General features: G+C 35.3%; 1 protein-coding gene across 10 annotated transcripts in view; it reads left to right on the top strand.

Annotated features, from left to right (window-relative positions):
* CDH18 (cadherin 18) overlaps positions 1 to 13,650 on the top strand; it is a 1,104,333-nt gene that overhangs the window by 1,028,088 nt on the left and 62,595 nt on the right. The gene's annotated exons all lie outside the window — the stretch shown is intronic.

The following is a 13,650-nucleotide window of genomic DNA, read 5'->3' as shown; positions in this document are numbered from 1 at the left end:
GATCTAAAGCTGAGGGTAACTCTTGTTCTACCTCCACCCAGAATATTCCATTGTGATAAACACCTAAGCTCAGGAAACAACATACAAAAATACGTATCCATAATACTGCTGGGATCATAAAGGGTAGATATGACTGTGTTAAATCAAATTAGAATATAATTCTAAGAAAATCAATCCATCTTCATAACAATAAAGTTTTTTAACATATTCATAAGTAGACCAAAGGTACCAATTATCCTCACTTTAAAAGTGATGAAGAGTTTATATATATATGTAGGAAATGTTTTGATGTGTTCATGAAAAACCATTAATATATTAGAGATTAAGAACACTTCACATTTGAAAATAGTGCCATGTAAAGTAAAATCACGTTCTGTTTTTCTTTCGGAGGATCTAAAACATTAAAAATTGTAACAGCTTCATTGATATATCATTCATATAGCATAAAATGTACCCTTTTAAAGTGTATAGCTCAATGGTTTCTAGAGTATTCATGGAGTTGTACATCCAGTACCACAACCAATTTCAAAACATTTTTATTACTCCAAAAAATAATTCTGCATTACTTAGTCATAATCCCCCACACTCTCTCACTTTAATTCAGGAAGCCATTAATTTACTTTCTGTCTCTATAAATTTGCCTGCTATTGCTTTGTTATATAAAAGAATCATGTAATAGGTAGTCCTTTGTGACAGGTTCGTGTCATTGAGCATGGTGTGTTAAATGTTTATCCATATTATAGTATGTGTCATCAGTACTTAATTTTTTATTGCCAAAATTGTTCTATTGTATTGATGTATCACATATTTATCCATTCTTTACTTGACAAACATTCATCTGGTTTCCATTTTTTATATCCTAGAATCATGTAATAAGTAGTCCTTTGCTGACAGGCATTGGTGTGAATGAGTATGGTGTGTTAAATGTTTATCCATTTCTCTTGAGTATATGCCTAGGAGTGAAATTGCGGGTAACTCATACGGTAATTCTGTGTGTAGCCATTTGATGAACTGGCAGATTGTCTTCCAGAGTGGATGCACTGTTTTACATTTCCGACAGCAATATTCCAATTTCTTCATATTTCCACCAACATATATTCCTATCTGTCTTTTTATTATAGCCATTCTAGTGGTGTGAGGTGGTATTGCACTGTAGTTTATGCATGCTTCTATTGCCCTTAATTATATAGCAATCATGAGGCTATTTCAGTGTTTTTTATTCTACTTGGATTTTGGTGTCTACAAAATTAGCTCAAGTGACTTTCATTTGGATTGGTTTTTCAACATAATATCTCTGTAAAAGTAACTTTTCACTAATTCATTTTAAAGGGGTGCTCTAAAGAATCCATGAGTGAGTTCAATTGCAATCACTTCTGGTTATTTTCGTCTTCAAGATAGCCAGATGTTAGCAATCGTGGATCCTTAGTAACATAAGAACAAATTAAATGGTGATTAAATAATAAGGACTCATTAAAAATTAGTTAAGAAATAAAGGGATGAATGGAAAAATATATCCAAGAAAAAAATTATGAGGGCTGAAATGGTTTGATTGTGTCCTCACCCATATCTCATCTTGAGATGTAGCTCACACAATTCCCACATGTCATCGGAGGGACCCAGTGGGAGGTAATTGAATCATGGGGGCCGGTCTTTCCCATGCTGTTCTCATGATAGCGAATAAATCTCAGGAGATCTGATGGCATTATGAAGGGGAGTTCCCCTGCACACTCTGTCTCTTGCCTGCCCCCATGTAATATGTGACTTTGCTTCTCCTTTGCCTTCTTTCATGATTGTGAGGCCTTCCCAGCCATGTGAAACTAAGTGCATTAAACCTTTTTCCTTTGTAAATTACCCATTCTCAGGTATGTCTTTATCAGTAGTGTGAAAACAGACTAATACAGTAAATTGATACCAACAGAGTGGGGTAGTGCTGTAAAGATACTTGAAAATGTGGAAGTGACTTTGGAATCAGGTAACAGTCAGAGGTTGAAACAGTTTGGAGGGCTCAGAAGAAGATTAAAAAAAGTGGGGAAGTTTGGAACTTCCTAGATACTGAGAGTGCTCGGAAGACAGGAAGATGTAGGAAAGTTTGGAACTTCCTAAAAACTTGTTGAATGGCTTTGACCAAAGTGCTTATAGTGATATAAACAATAAAGTTCAGGTTGTTGTGATCTCAGATGGAGATAAGGAACTTTTTGGAAATTGGAGCAAAGGTGACTCTTAATGTGCTTTAACAGAGACTAGCAGCTTTTTGCCTCTGCCCTAGAGATCTGTGGAACTTTGAACTGGACAGAGATGATTTGAGGTATCTGGTGGAAGAAATCTCTAAGCGACAAAGAGTTCAAGAGGAAGCAGAGCATAAAAGTTTGGAAAATTTACAGCTTGATGATGAGATAGAAAAGAAAAACCCATTTACTTGGGAGAAATTCAAGCCTGCTGCAGAAATTTGCATAAGTAACAAGGAGCCAAATGTTAAAAACCTAGACAATGGGGAAAATGTCTCCAAGGCATGTCAGAGATCTTCACAGCTGACCCTCCCATCACAGACCCAGAGACTTGCACCGGCTGGGTCAGGGTCCCCTGCTGTGTGTAGCCTAGGTACTTGGTGCCCTGCATCCCAGTCGCACCAGCTGTGGCACAAAAAGGACCAAGGTATAGCTTGGGCAGTGACTTCATAGGGTGCAAGCCCTAAGCCTTGGCATCTTGCACATGGTGTTGAGCCTGAGGGTACATAGAAATCAAGAACTGAGGTTTGGGAACCTCCTCCTAGATTTCAGAGAATATATGGAAACCATTAGACATCCAGACAGAAGTTTGCTGCTGGGGTGGGTCCTCATGGAGAACCTCTGCCAAGGCAGTACAGAAGGGAAATGTAGGGTGCAAGCCCCCACACAGAGTTTCCACTGGGGCACTGCCTAGTGGAGCTATGAGAAGATGGCCAACATCCTCCAAACCCCAGAATGGTAAATCCTCTGACAGGTTACACTGCGCACCTTAAAAAGCCACAGACACTCAACGCCAGCCCTTAAAACAGCTGGGAGGGGTCTTGTACCCTGCAAAGCCACAGGGGTGGACCTGCCCAAGCCCATGGGAGCCCACCTTTTGCATCAACATGATCTGGATGTGAGACGTGGAGTCAAAGGAGATAATTTTGGAACTTTAAGACTTGACTGCCCCGCTGGATTTCAGACTTACATGGGGCCTGTAGCCCCTTCGTTTTGGCCAATTTTTCCCATTTGGAATGGCTATATTTACTTACTTAATGCCTGGATCCCCATTGTGTCTAGGAAGTCACTAATTTGCTTTTGATTTTCCAGGCTTATAAGCAGAAGGGACTTGCCTTGTCTCAGATGAGACTTTGGACTGTGAACTTTTGAGTTAATGCTGAAATAAGTTAAGACTTTGGAGGATCGTTGGGAAGACATGATTGGCTATGAAATGTGATGACATGAGTTGTGGGAGGGACCAGGAGTGGAATAATATGCTTTGGCTGTGTCCCCACACAAATCTCATCTTTAATTATAGCTGCTGTAATTTCCACGTGTTGTGGAAGGGAGCAGGTGGCAGGTAATTGAATCATGGAGCTCGTCTTTTCCATGCTGTTCTCATCATAGTGAATAAGTCTCGTGAAATCTGATAGTTTTATAAAAGGGTGTTCTGCACACACTTCCTCTTGCCTGCTGCCACGTAAGATGTGACTTTGCTTCTCATTTGCCTTCCGCCATGACTGTGAGGCCTCCCCAGCTTCAGATGTGTCTTTATTAGCAGCATGAGAACAGACTAACAGAAGGGTGTTGAGCTACTTCTTCAGAAAAGAGAATCAACTCCCGAAGCATTTCAATCAGAAGCCATGCTTTAGATTAATTTTTATTCACTACCTCACTCCAAATAATATTTACATTAAGTAGAATGTAATTTATGAATATATATGAGTTCATGCATTCATAAAAATTATGTTATTTGCAATCATCACCAAAATAAATGCCTGTTTTTACTAAGTAATGTCCTGATTATATATTTACTTGGCAAAATATAGGTATATTTTTATTATGTGCAATACTTTATATGGGGTTTGAGTTGATCTATATCTACTAAGTAAAGTAGTACAAAATTGTAATTTTCTGAGTTTTTAGATGGTAATAAAACAACCTTGGAGAACACCTCAATGAGCATTACTAAAATATAATTTAATTCTAATCATAAATAGGTGTATAGAAAGAAAGAGCACTAGTAAAGATTTTATAGCCATGTTGGGAGACTGTATTTAGAAATGAAATGCATGCACTGATTACTTGGCTTAATTGCCTGTTAATGTCATCAGGAACATTGCCAGGTACAATTGTTTGTCAACCTTAACCTCAACATCAGCCACGTTACCCAAGTATTTTCTGATATATTCTGTTTTGGAAGGGTAGCTGATACTTTTTCAAGTTGTATTTTTAAAAATCTTCTTAATGTACAGGTTCTGAAGAGCCACTTGTTTTGTGAAGTGACATTCAGTAGTGAATGTTTGTAAGTATTTTTTTTAGCCTACCTAGGGGTTTATGTCAACAAGAGAAGGGTGCCTGCTCTGGGCAGGTGAGGCATTGCAGCAGTATCTAGGAAGGAATGAGGGCAAGGAAAAAACAGTGCTTCTTCCTTCTTGTGAGCAGGCCTTGTTTCAGGGTCATACAAGATACCAATATAAATATTCCAGTTCCTAAATCTGTACTTATTCTAATATGACCCTTTAGGGAAGCTGATGTTTGCTGAGCCCAATCATTGGTCAGGTTATTTTAACTCACTAAGGTTTATTTTGTTATTTATTTTTGAAATTCATATTGTGAAGGAAATTAACTTTTAGAATTGTAAAGATAACATTATGAGGATGATAAATTCAAGATATTGTCTATGGTCAGAGACCTAGAAAGTGTTGTATTCTCATCATATATCACTGTATTTGGGGAAAAGTACTTTCCAAATAAAGACCTACAGAACGTTTCTGCGGTGGGTAACACCACCTTCCCTCTATGCAATCTATAATACAGCTGTTTGGTAATTTGAATTAGTTTTCTATTGTTGTGTAACAGATAATAATAATATTTCTGTAGGTCAGAAATTCAGGTGGGCTCAACTGAGTTCTCTACTTAAGGTCTCAAAAGGCTGAGATCATGTGCCAGCTGGGATGAGCTCTTCTCCAATGGCTATGAGATTCTTACTGGATAATAAACTTTCCTTCAAACTTACATACTATCACTCAATTTTCCCTTTATGCGTCCCTGGTATAATGCATATTACGCATATTTCCATCTCAACTCTTTGTTAGGACCTACAAATAAGGCATCAATGACTGCCTAATAACCAAAACCTATCAGTACTTTTTACCTTTCATCTTTCCCTCATTTCTTGGTGACATTTGACTATGTTCATCTTTCTTTTACCTCTTACAATTTTCTATATATTAGCTCCCATTCCAGTATTTTGGTGTTGGGTACTTTATCATCTTTATCCTAAAATATCTTTCAATTAACTCATGCAGAATATATTAATAAATGATACTTGCTAGGCAGTGTGGTATTTTAGACACTAGGTATATTGAGAATATTATTTTGCCTTTGAGGCTTTTGAGTGTAATTCATAAGACAAGGTAAGTAGATAATTGCATTTTGGAAAATTACTGCGGAAACAGGATTTTTAGGGATAAGAGAGGTTTTTTAGGGGCTACAAAACGGTAGTTTAATCACTCTAAGGGGATCAGTGAAGGTGTCATAGAGAGGATAATGCATGGATTTAGTCTTGAGTTGAGGGATGAGTAAAGGTTGCCCTGCATATTCTCTTCTGATTCCAAATGTGTCTGAATTTGTGTATTAGGATTCTCCAGAGAAACAGAGTGATAGGGAGGATATGTGTGTGTGTGTGTGTGTAATGTGTGTGTGCACACACACAGACACATATATATGTACATATATTGAGATATGGAAATAGACTGATAGAGAAAGAGAGAGAGAAAGAGAGAGGGGGAACAGAAAGATTTATTACAAAAATTTGGCTCACGTGATTATGGAAGCTGACAAATCCCAAATCTGCACTCTATCCCACTTTGAGTCCGAAGGCAGGCAGACTGCTATAGAGCCAGGAAAAGCTCATGCAAAGCTGTGAAGCAGGAGAATTCTCTGTCATTGGGGGGAAGTAATTTGGTTCTAGTCAGGCCTTCAACTGATTGAATGAGGCCCACCAACAATATGAAAGACCATCTGCTTTACTCAGTCTCCCAATGCTAATGCTAATCTCATTCCAAAACACCTAGAATAATGTGTGACTATATAAATCTGAGCACTGCATGACTCAGGTAAGTTGACACATAAAATTAACCATCATGGTACCATATACTGCATCATTCACAACGTTATCTGAGTGATATTTCGCAATATCTGGATCTCAAACCTAACTACACATTATGTTTTTGAATCCCCTCGAGTGCTATACCCACTGCTTATCTGAGATTCTGAGATTCATTTTTCCTGAAGAAGGTCCTCAGCATCTTACATTCCAAACTGGTAGCTCTCAAAGTGTGTTCCATGGGAACTAATAATGCAGATCTTCAGGCCTCGGCCCAAATCTAGTGAATCCGACACTCTGTGGTTGAGGCCCAGAAACCCTGGTTCTGTCAGGCCTTCCATGTGTGTCTCATTCATGCTAAAGTGTAAGGACCATCGCCCTATATGAATCTAATGTAAAGTTAAGGTTAAGGTTAAGAAACATTGTTTCTAACCACAATTCGATTTAAATCGTAGCTCCATTTAGTTCCAATCCTATGACAAACACATGCGCAGAGACACATAAACGTTTCTTGATGGTCTAAGAAATAAACTCCACGTGGATGGATTTCCTTAACAAGACTCAGCCCTCTCTGTTTTCAGCTTAATCCTCTGAAAAATGTGTATTGTGTTTTTAGTCATAGTCCCCACACAGGCCAGGGTTTTTCAATAATTTCATAATCCTTTCATCTCTCAGTGACCTGTTTTCATTTTGCTCTGCTTTACAAAGTTACTTACTTATAAGAACTGTTTAAAATGTCACATCTGTAAAATTTGTTAGCAACAACCTAGACAAATATACAGTTTCTTTTCTTCCACAGGTAAACGTTGTGCATGCATTAAGTATAGCACTTACCACATTTCATTATAGTATTTTTTTCACCTCTATGGGCTTGTAACCATGTCAAGTTTAGAAATCTGGTCTAATTTATCTTTGTTCATCATAGTATTATCAAATACTTAGTGAATGTCTTGGTATACAGAACGTGGTTAGTAAATTGTGTTAAATACATAAATATATTTTGCTCCTAATTTCTCTACCCATCATACCAGCTTAACAACTTCATGATTCACTACACAGTTTATTCTTCGTTTAATGCAAATATCCTGTTTAACCTTGTTCTATGCACTAAATGTAAAAATTTCTTTGACCTGATCAATTCACCAAAAGGAAACTCTAAGCATTCATTGCTTGTATAACAGATAAACTTCCAAAAGAGCCAAAGTTTGGGAGATTATACTTTATTAAAACTTTCAACGTGTCTGAAAGCTTCTGCTATTTCCGGAATTTACAAGTGAAACAACAAAAAGTGCATATTGTATGCATTGCTTCAGCTGTCTTTTTCACTTTGTCTTTATGAAGATTACATACATAACAGTCCACAAACCAATGTTTGTGTTTTCTTTATTCATTGACTCTTTTTAGTTACTTTTTTCTCAACTCTCATGCAAACATATTGAAAGACTAGAATCCACAAATTTCAAATGGAATCCAACTGTTAATGTCAGATGATAGAAATGAAATGTAGTGTTTGTGATTGTATTCCTTGCTGCCCTTAATATGAAATTATTTTTGGTTAGCAGCTGCATCTAACAATATAAAAACCCATTACCTCAGAGTGAGTATTTTTAAGTCCCTGTAGTTTATAAACATTATTTTGTTATTGTCAATGTGCTTATTTTTATGTATGCAATTTGTCTTCCACAAATGTGATTGTATTAGCAATTTCCCTTAGCACACAAAGAGATCCTAATTGGCACTTTTTCTTAGCACACAAAGGGAATAGCACAGAAAGAAGTCAGTATTGCCTTAACCAATAATCAAAAGTAATCAAACAAAATGCTTTTTAGAAATGTTGTGTATACATATAGGTATCAATCCATTGCCATGTAACAGATTGCTTCATAATGTAGTAACATAAAACATTAATAAACTATAGTGTGTTACACAGTTTCTTTGGGTCAGTAATAAAGGAACAGCTTACATGGGTGATTCAGGTTCAGAGGTTGTCACCCAGATTTTGATTAGCACTGTAATTATTTCAAAATGTGACTGGACCTGGGGGAGACACTTCCAACATGTCTCACTTACATAGCTAGCAAGTTGGTGCTGGTTTTTGGCAACGAACTTGGTTTTTCATGTCACGGACTCCTCCATAGGACTGGTGAGTGTCTTGATTGCCATGGCAGCTGGCCAACTCAGAGTGAGTTACCCGAGAATGAGTGACCTGAAGGTAACCATCTTCTTTATGACCTAGCCTCAGAAATTGCACATTGTTACTTCTGCAATATTGTATTTAATAACATTAAATATGGAAAACCTTATTAGATATGGAAAGTCATTATACAAGGATATGAATACAGGCTGGAATAATTGGTGTTGCCTTGGAGGTGGCTGCCAGAATTTGTTCGAATGTTTTCACTTATATGTAAAAAAGCACACAAGGAAAAAATAATTCAATTTGTTCTCAAATTTAAAAGAGATTTATTGGCTCATGTATCTGTAAAGTTCGTAGGTAAATTAAGCTCTGAGTTTGCTTTTATCAGTTCTCTGTCTCCAATTCTCCCTGATTTTTCATTTTCTGAATTTTTTTAACATCTCCTTTATCCTTCGTGTTGCTATATTATAGTAAGAAGTAACAAACTGTATGTTAACTTGTAACATGGTAATAAGATGAGTGATGCCAAAGTTGGGTTCATGCATTCTCATTCACAACCTGGGGAGATAAATTGTCATTTTACGTAGCCATTAAAAATGTTGCTGCTTTTGGATTTTTGTGTTTTGGTTTTTTGTTTTTTGTATTAATCTCCTTTCACTGCCTTAACAAATGTATTTAATACATGAAATTTGTCCATACATGGATAAATTATTGTGGCAAAATGAAAGGCATGTGGACACTGACTCAGGACCATCAGGCCCATATTTTTATTATTACTCATGGTTAACTCCTTTCAAACCTTTTTAGATTCTACATAATAAGGAGCAATTTCATGAGACAATCACAATATCCACCACATTTACTTAATGTGTGAATACATTTGACGATTTGTTAATTGCAATATCCCAGTGTTAGTGTCACATTGTAAGACAATTAGAACAAGTTTCTTTATTCAAAAGAAACCAAACCACTCAAATAATTTTATACAGCATTGCTAGATATTTATTTTATAGGTTTCTTTTTGTTGAATTTCTAATACCTCTTCCAATTTCCTTATGTGTATTGTATAAGATAACATTGCTTCTCCAAAAACTTATAAAATAAGAACAATCAGAAAAGGGTTTTCATATTCCTCTGCCATCCTATCTATCAACCTAGCTAGTAGATGTTGATATCTGTAAATATGGCTTTCTTCAGGTTCCTGAAATGCACTGTTCATGCCAAGTCTCTGGCCACTCCTTCTCATGACCTTATACTGTTCTTTCTTGTTTGCTGTGAGACAATGCTCTTTCTATTTCATCTTCTTTCCTGAATTCTCATTTTTCACTGTCTAAAGCATGATTCCCCTGTCCTCAAAAACAAGCTTTATTTTCTATCTGAAAATAAAATTAATTCATGCAAAGCAAACAAAACAACAAAAGCTGAAAACATCTCTTGATCTAATATTCTCCTCCAAGTACAACTGTTATCTCATTCTTTTGACTGAAAAACTCCTTGAAATAATTTACTCTGTTTACAGTTTGTACTCTTTTCTTCCATGCTGTTTTAAATCGATTCTAACAAGACTCTTGACTTCGATACTTCAGCACAATCATTTTCAACCTCCATGTCGCAGAATCCAAAGCCTAATTCTCATTCCTCTACTCAACGAAGCATCAATATTTGATATGATTAACAACTCTTTCAAGAAAAAGACTCTTTCTTTGGCTTAAGGACATAATATCCTTTTGATTAACTCCATCCTTCTTTGGCTCTTCTTTCTGCATGCTGTTTAGTCCCTCCTCACTTCTCTACTTATTGAGTTGTGGGACCCCAAATTTTAGACTTCAAATGTATCTTGAGTTGTTGCGATGGTGATTTCATTCAGCCTCGTAGATTTCATAACTCTCAAATTTTAATCTGCAGCTGCAATGTTATTTTCCCCTGCATTCCATATTAGCCACTTTAATATCTGCTCCTGAAGGTCTCAAACTTGACACGCTGCAAGTAAATCTCTGTAAAATCCGATTTCTCCTTCAATCTTCTTCAGATGTCTTATCTATCTTTGGAATGATGACAGTAGTCTTTAGCTTGCTTATATAAAGCATGCAGCCATTTTTCTCTTCTCTCTCATGTTCCACATCCAATCCACTAGAAACTTTTGTCAGCTATACCTTTAAAAACTATTTATAAGTCAACAATTTCTTATCGTTTGTCTCATTTCTACTCCACTTCAAACAACTTTCACCCCTTACCTGGGATATTTTAATAGCTTTCTTTGGATCCTAACCTTAGCTTCCTTTGTGTTTGGGTCCTAAACTTAGCCTTCTTGTTATTCACCCACCTGTCATAATGTGCCTTTTAAATCATAAGTGACACTACATACTACTAAGTCAAATCAAATACTCCCAAATAAATGAAAATATGACACTCATAATGAGTGAACCAAGATACAAACCCAGGCACTCACACATATATGATTATGTTGTCGAAAGTTAAAATAAGGAATGTCTTCTGTTTTTACCTTAGTTCTGGATAGAGGAAATGAAAATATAAAAATGTTAATCATCAGATATTATGTATAAGGCACTTCTTTTTTTTTTGGTTTGTGCTATTTTATTAAAGACACCAGTTTTTGGTGTTTTTTTTTTTTTACAATTTTTATGATGAAAATATTCAAGTAGAAAAAGAATAGTACAACAATAACTTATTGCTCCTGCCTTTTAAATTTTGTGATTTTGTCTTATTGGAACTATTTGAAAGTAAATTGCAAATGTTACAATACTTAATCAGGAAACACCAGTCTCTTTGACTGAAGGTTCTTTGATTATCTTTTTTTTCGCTCTTTTTTTTAATTTCTTAACTATTGCTTCACATCACCTTGATGTCAACAACCCAGTGACAAGCATAGATGAGGAATATTCTCAATAATTTATAGTATTTATTATTTCAATAGAAGCAATACATTAATAAAGTTTATGTTGTTACTAAAAGTTCATTTTAAAGAAATTTGTTAGAATGATGCATTGGAAAAATTTTGTCAAAGAGAAGCCTATTTAAGAAAATGACAGAAAAAAGAAACCACTGGCTACAAATTTAATGCCTCAAAATATATCACTCTTGTTAACAAGTCAAGTTTCATGGGGAGCAATTTACATAGTAAAATTACCATTTTTATGTGTAAAGCATAATGAATTTTGCAGAGGCATCTAGTCACTTTCCACAACCTTCATCCACAAAAGTTAAATTTGAAGTGATTTTTTTTCCCTCACCTCCAAGTCCTGGTAACTACTTATAGTTTTACCTTTTTCAAATGTAATGAGAATGACAAGTAGACACTGTGGGCTCCTTTGAGGCATTCTTTTCAGGAAGCTTTTGCGTTAATGAGTCAAGCTTATGAGTTACTCTTTTCAAGAAGCCATGCTTGGCTAATTTATATATATATTTTTAGTAGAGACGGGGTTTCACCATGTTGGCCAGACTGGTCTCGAACTCCTGACCTCAGCTGATCCACCTCCACCGGCCTCCCAAAGTGCTGTGATTGTAGTTGTGAGCCACCGTGCCCAGCCCAATTTGTGTGTGTGTGTGTGTGTGTACATACATTTTAACTTGTCTTGGGTAAATGGCTAAGTGTGGGATTGTTAAACAAAATATCATGTTCAAGTTTATGGAAATATGCCAAATTGCTTTCCAAACTGGCTATACAGCTTTGCATTACTATCAGCAGTTGCTTCACGTCCTTCACATATGTTGCCAAGGTATTTTTTCCCCTCATTCTAATAAGTATGTGGTGACAACTTTTTGTTGTTTTTATTTGCATTTCACCACAGAGAAGTGATGTTGAAAATATTTTCATGTGCAATCTGTATTTTCTTCTTTGGTGGATTTCCTATTCAGGATTTTGCAAAATTTTATAAACTTGTTTAGATTTTTATTGTTTGTTTTTGAGATTTTAACGTATGTGGACATATGAGTTAATTAGATGTACATGTTTGGAATATATTCACTTATTTGTGTCTTATCTTTTCATTTTCTTAATAAATGCTATATTTAATGAGTTTTTCAAATAACATTTTCTTGAAAATTACAATTTGTTGGCTTTTTTTCTTTTATGGTTTTAATATTTTGTGTTTTTTTCCTAATAATTCTTTGCCAAACAAAAGGTAACAAAAATTTCCTTTATTAGTTTTATATATTTAAACCTCGAGGTTTTATATTTATATTTATGGCTTCCTTTGGGCCATATTTTATGTATGATGAGTGGTAAGGGTCAAGTTCAATTTTCTTTAATATGAATTTACAGTGGATCCACCATTTGTCTAAATGCTATCATTTTCTCAATTATTATGGCTAGTTTGTCCATAAACACTTGAGCATTTATGTATTTATCAATTTCTTGACTGTCATTGGTACCACTGACAATGTACATACTATTGCTACGGTGTTATGATTACTGTAGTTTTATAATGGCACAAAATCAGTGTGAGTTCTCCCACATTTTTCTTCTTTCTTTTTGAAATTGTTTGAAACCGTTTAGAACAGTTTTTGTTGCATATAACTTTTAGAATCGGCTTATCAAATTATTCAACAATGTCGGATTTTTTATTCGTATTACATTGAATCTAAGTTTCACTTTGGGAGTGTGAACACCTCAATGAACGATATCGAGCATTTTATCCGTGAGTAAACACAGTATGTTTTCAGTTATCTAGGTCATTTAAACATTTCTCCTAGCAATATATGTGGAATTCAGCATACAAGTATTTCACATGTTTGTTTTCATGTTTATTCATGTTATATAGATTAGATGTTAAAATCTTCCTTTACTTTCATTTTTATAGAAATATATGTAAATACTGAACTTGTATCCTGTGATACTGCTAAATTGTTTTAATAATTCTAATTTTTTTGTATATTATATGGTATTTTCTTCATAGAGAATCATTCTGGCTCTGAAAGAAGATAAATTTGTTTTCTATGTTGCAATTTATGTAACTTTTATTTCTTTTACTATTTACTCTAACTCTAACCCTAAAGATAGTGTTCAGGAGAAGTTCTGGGAGCATATATCCCTACATTTCTGTCTATTTCTAATCCTTGGGACAAAGCATTCAATATTCACCGATAAGAGTGATCATAGTCATAGATGTGTTGAGGTTGAGAAAGTCCCTTCTATTTGTAACTTCCTAAGTGTTCTTTATTTCTTATGTCATATT

This window comes from Papio anubis, chromosome 5 (assembly GCF_008728515.1).
Source record: "Papio anubis isolate 15944 chromosome 5, Panubis1.0, whole genome shotgun sequence".
Taxonomy (NCBI): Eukaryota; Metazoa; Chordata; class Mammalia; order Primates; family Cercopithecidae; genus Papio; species Papio anubis.
The sequence above is the reverse complement of the archived record's forward strand: the minus strand, read 5'-3'. Positions and strand labels throughout refer to the sequence as shown.